This window comes from Dama dama, unplaced genomic scaffold (assembly GCF_033118175.1).
Source record: "Dama dama isolate Ldn47 unplaced genomic scaffold, ASM3311817v1 ptg000020l, whole genome shotgun sequence".
Taxonomy (NCBI): domain Eukaryota; kingdom Metazoa; phylum Chordata; class Mammalia; order Artiodactyla; family Cervidae; genus Dama; species Dama dama.
The window spans coordinates 188,365-194,072 of NW_026870875.1; positions in this window are offsets into that span (position 1 = coordinate 188,365).

Sequence of the window (5,708 nt, forward strand, 5' to 3'; positions counted from 1 at the left end):
CCTAGGTCGGCTCTGCCCCTTCCCACACAGGCGGCCAGCCCAGCAGCTGCCTGACAGACTCTGGATCCCCCGAGCTCTCTGCCGGTGCATGGGGCAGGAACAGACGTGTGCATGTGGTTCTGCCTTGGCCTGGGAGTGTGGACCCCCTGCATGGCCCCCAGGCTCAGGGGAAAGGGCCCGGAGAGAGCACCACCCCGAGGCGATTTTCTCCCGGGCTTGGGAGCATTGTGCGCCCTTGGTTGGAACAGCGGGCGGGAGTGTTGGCAAACCGGCCTTTGGAGGCAGCCGGGGAAGTCTTCCAGTGGGAGAGGGCCGGTTGTGCTCAGAGGCCCCACAGGCCAGGGGCAGGACCCAGCAGGTCCCCTGCCCCTGGCCAGCCTTGCCCAGACCTTCCTCGCCTCCGGGGGTACTGCCCCACCAAGGGGCAGGCTGCGGGGACTGGGTCCATACATGCCCGGGCGCCTCCCCAGGCTCATCCCCGCTGGTGCCTTTCCCCTGTGCCTAGGCCTCGGTTTAGGCCTCCTTGGAGAGGAGGTTGCTGGCAGGGGCTGTCTCCACACTGCAAGGTGCTGGAGCTCAGAGGGCCTCGTCAGAGGGAAGGGACCAGCAAGGGGTTGGATGCCCAAGACCTCTTTGGCCCAGCAGCCTCAGGGCAGCAGGGAGGGCAAGAGGCCCAACTTGCCCCTAGGTCGGCTCTGCCACTTCCCACACAGGCGGCCAGCCCAGCAGCTGCCTGACAGACTCTGGCTCCCCCGAGCTCTCTGCCGGTGCAGGGGGCAGATCAGACTTGTGCATGTGGTTCTGCCTTGGCCTGGGAGTGTGGACACCCTGCCTTGCCCCCAGGCTCAGGGGCAAGGGCCCAGAGAGAGCACCACCCTGAAGCGCTTTTCTCCCGGGCTTAGGAGCATTGTTCACGCCTGCTGGGAACAGTGGGCGGTAGCGCTTGCAAACCGGCCTTTGGAGGCAGCCGGGGAGGTCTTTCAGTGGGAGAGGGCCGGTTGTGCTCAGAGGCCCCACAGGCCAGGGGCAGGACCCAGGAGGGCCCCTGCCCCTGGCCAGCCTTGCCCAGACCTTCCTGGCCTCCGGGGGTACTGCCCCACAAAGGGGCAGGCTGCGGGAACTGGGTCCAGACATGCTCGGGCGCCTCCCCTGGCTCATCCCCGCTGGTGCCTTTCCCCAGGGCCTAGGCCTCGGTTGAGGCCTCCTTGGAGAGGAGGTTGCTGGCAGGGGCTGTCTCCACACTGCAAGGTGCTGGAGCTCAGAGGGCCTCGTCAGAGTGAAGGGACCAGCGAGGGGCTGGATGCCCAAGACGTCTTTGGCCCAGCAGCCTCAGGGCAGCAGGGAGAGCAAGAGGCCCAACTTGCCCCTAGGTCGGCTCTGCCCCTTCCCACACAGGCGGCCAACCCAGCACCTGCCTGACAGACTCTGGCACCCCCAAGCTCTCTGCCGGTGCAGGGGACAGGAACAGACGTGGGCATGTGTTTCTGCCTTGGCCTGGGAGTGTGTTCCCCCTGCCTTGCCCCCAGGCTCAGGGGCAAGGGCCCGGAGAGAGCACCACTCCGAAGTGCTTTTCTCCCGGGCTTGGGAGCATTGTGCGAGCCTGACGTGAACAGCGGGCGGGAGTGTTTGCAAACAGGACTTTGGAGGCAGCCGGGGAGGTCTTCCAGTGGGAGAGGGCCGGTTGTGCTCAGAGGCCCCACAGGCCAGGGTCAGGACCCAGCAGGGCCCCTGCCCATGGACAGACCTGCCCCGACCTTCCTGGACTCCGGGGGTACTGCCCCACCAAGGGGCAGGCTGCGGAGACTGGGTCCAGACATGTCCGTGCGCCTCCCCAGGATCATCCCCGCTGGTGCCTTTCCCCTGGGTGTTGTCCTCGGTTGAGGCCTCTTTGGAGAGGAGGTTGCTGGCAGGGGCTGTCTCCACACTGCAAGGTGCTGGAGCTCAGAGGGCCTCGTCAGAGGGAAGGCACCAGCAAAGGGCTGGATGCCCAAGACCTCTTTGGCCCAGCAGCCTCAGGGCAGCAGGGAGAGCAAGAGGCCCAACTTGCCCCTAGGTCGGCTCTGCCACTTCCCACACAGGCGGCCAGCCCAGCAGCTGCCTGAGAGACTCTGGCTCCCCCGAGCTCTCTGCCGGTGCAGGGGGCAGGTCAGACGTGTGCATGTGGTTCTGCCTTGGCCTGGGAGTGTGGACACCCTGCCTTGCCCCCAGGTTCAGGGGCAAGGGCCCAGAGAGAGCACCACCCTGAAGCGCTTTTCTTCCGGGCTTAGGAGCATTGTGCCCGCCTGCTGGTAACAGTGGCCGGGAGCGCTTGCAAACCGGCCTTTGGAGGCAGCCGGGGAGGTCTTCCAGTGGGAGAGGGCCGGTTGTGCTCAGAGGCCCCACAGGCCAGGGGCAGGACCCAGCAGGTCCCCTGCCCCTGGCCAGCCTTTCCCAGACCTTCCTGGCCTCCGGGGGTACTGCCCCACCAAGGGGCAGGCTGCGGGGACTGGGTCCAGACATGCCTGGTCGCCTCCCCAGGCTCATCCCCGCTGGTGCCTTTCCCCTGGTCCTAGGTCTCGGTTGAGGCCTCCTTGGAGAGGAGGTTGCTGGCAGGGGCTGTCTCCACACTGCAAGGTGCTGGAGCTCAGAGGGCCTCGTCAGAGGGAAGGGACAAGCAAAGCGCTGGATGCCCAAGACCTCTTTGGCCCAGCAGCCTCAGGGCAGCAGGGAGAGCAAGAGGCCCAACTTTCCCCTAGGTCGGCTCTGCCCCTTCCCACAAAGGCGGCCAGCCCAGCAGCTGCCTGACAGACTCTGGCTCCCCCGAGCTCTCTGCCGGCGCAGGGTTCAGGAACAGACGTGTGCATGTGGTTCTGCCTTGGCCTGGGAGTGTGGACCCCCTGCCTGGCCCCCAGTCTCAGGGGCAAGGGCCCGGAGAGAGCACCACCCCGAAGCGCTTTTCTCCCGGGATGGGAGCATTGTGCGCGCTTGGTGGGAACAGTGGGCGGGAGTGCGTGCAAAACGGCCTTTGGAGGCAGCCGGGGAGGTCTTCCAGTGGGAGAGGGCCGGTTGTGCTCAGAGGCCCCACAGGCCAGGGGCAGGACCCAGCAGGGCCCCTGCCCCTGGTCAGCCTTGCCCAGACCTTCCTGGCCTCCAGGGGTACTGCCCCACCAAGGGGCAGGCTGCGGGGACTGGGTCCAGACATGCCCGGGCGCCTCCCCAGGCTCATCCCCGCTGGTGCCTTTCCCCTGGGCCTAGGCCTCGGTTGAGGCCTCCTTGGAGAGGAGATTGCTGGCAGGTGCTGTCTCCACACTGCAAGGTGCTGGAGCTCAGAGGGCCTCGTCAGAGGGAAGGGACCAGCAAAGGGCTGGATGCCCAAGACGTCTTTGGCCCAGCAACCTCAGGGCAGCAGGGAGAGCAAGAGGCCCAACTTGCCCCTAGGTCGGCTCTGCCCCTTCCCACACAGGCGGCCAGCCCAGCACCTGCCTGACAGACTCTGGCTCCCCCGAGCTCTCTGCCGGTGTAGGGGGCAGGAACAGACGTGTTCATGTCGTTCTGTCTTGGCCTGGGAGTGTGTTCCCCCTGCCTGGCCCGCAGGCGTAGGGGCAAGGGCACGGAGAGAGCACCACCCCGAAGCGCTTTTCTACCGGGCTTGGGAGCATTGTGCGTGCCTGGCGGGAACAGCGGGCGGGAGTGCTTGCAAACCGGCCTTTCGAGGCAGAAGGGGAGGTCTTCCAGCGGGAGAGTGCCGGTTGTGCTCAGACGTCCCACAGGCCAGGGGCAGGACCCAGCGCTGTCCCTGCCCCTGGCAGCCTTGCCCAGACCTTCCTGGCCTCCGGGGGTACTGCCCCACCAAGGGGCAGGCTGCGGGGACTGGGTCCAGACATGCCCGGGCGCCTCCCCAGGCTCATCCCCGCTGGTGCCTTTCCCCTGGGCCTAGGCCTCGGTTGAGGCCTCATTGGAGAGGAGGTTGCTGGCAGGGGCTGTCTCCACACTGCAAGGTGCTGGAGCTCAGAGGGCCTCGTCAGAGGGAAGGGACCAGCAAGGGGCTGGATGCCCAAGACCTCTTTGGCCCAGCAGCCTCAGGGCAGCAGGGAGAGGAAGAGGCCCAACTTGCCCCTAGGTCGGCTCTGCCCCTTCCCACACAGGCGGCCAGCCCAGCAGCTGCCTGACAGACTCTGGCTCCCCCGAGCTCTCTGCCGGTGCAGGGGTCAGGAACAGACGTGTGCATGTGGTTCTGCCTTGGTCTGGGAGTGTGGAACCACTGCCTGGCCCCCACACTCAGGGGCAAGGGCCCGGAGAGAGCAACACACCGAAGCGCTTTTCTCCCGGGCTTGGGAGAATTGTGCGTGCCTGGCGAGAACAGCGGGCGGGAGTGTTGGCAAACCGGCCTTTGGAGGCAGCCGGGGAGGTCTTCCAGTGGGAGAGGGCCGGTTGTGCTCAGAGGCCCCACAGGGCAGGGGCAGGACCCAGCAGGGCCCCTGCCCCTGGCCAGCCTTGCCCAGACATTCCTGGCCTCCGGGGGTACTGCCCCACCAAGGGGCAGGCTGCGGGCCTGGGTCCAGTCATGCCCGGGCGTCTCCCCAGGCTCATCCCCGCTGGTGCCTTTCCCCTGGGCCTAGGCCTCGGTTGAGGCCTCCTTGGAGAGGAGGTTGCTGGCAGGGGCTGTCTCCACACTGCAAGGTGCTGGAGCTCAGAGGGCCTCGTCAGAGGGAAGGGACTAGCAAAGGGCTGGATGCCCAAGACCTCTTTGACCCAGCAGCCTCAGGGCAGCAGGGAGAGCAAGAGGCCCAAGTTTCCCCTAGGTCGGCTCTGCCCCGTCCCAGACAGGCAGCCAGCTCAGCAGCAGCCTGGCAGTCTCTGGCTCCCCCGATCTCTCTGCCGGTGTAGGGGGCAGGAACACACGTGTGCATGTCGTTCTGCCTTGGCCTGGGAGTGTGTTCCCCCTGCCTGTCCCCCAGGCTCAGGGGCAAGGGTCCGGAGAGAGCACCACCCCGAAGCGCTTTTCTCTCGGGCTTGGTAGCATTGTGCGTGCCTGGCGGGAACAGCGCGCGGGAGTGCTTGCAAACCGGCCTTTGGAGGCAGCCAGGGAGGTCTTCCAGCGGGAGAGTGCCGGTTGTGCTCAGACGCCCCACAGGCCAGGGGCAGGACCCAGCAGTGTCCCTGCCCCTGGCAGCCTTGCCCAGACCCTCCTGGACTCCGGGGTTACTATCCCACCAAGGGGCAGGCTGCGGGGACTGGGTCCAGACATGCCCGGGCGCCTCCCCAGGCTCATCCCCGCTGGTGCCTTTCCCCTGGTCCTAGGCCTCGGTTGAGGCCTCCTTGGAGAGGAGGTTGCTGGCAGGGGCTGTCTCCACACTGCAAGGTGCTGGAGCTCAGAGGGCCTCGTCAGCGGGAAGAGACCAGCAAGGGGCTGGATGCCCAAGACCTCTTTGGCCCAGCAGCCTCAGGGCAGCAGGGAGAGCAAGAGGCCCAACTTGCCCCTAGGTCGGCTCTGCCCCTTCCCACACAGGCAGCCAACCCAGCAGCTGCCTGACAGACTGTGGCTCCCGCGAGCGCTCTGCCGGTGCAGGGGTCAGGAACAGACGTGTGCATGTGGTTCTGCCTTGGTCTGGGAGTGTGGACCCACTGCCTGGACCCCAGGCTCAGGGGCAAGGGCCCGGAGAGAGCAACACCCCGAAGCGCTTTTCTCCCAGGCTTGGGAGCATTGTGCGTGCCTGGCGGGAACAGTG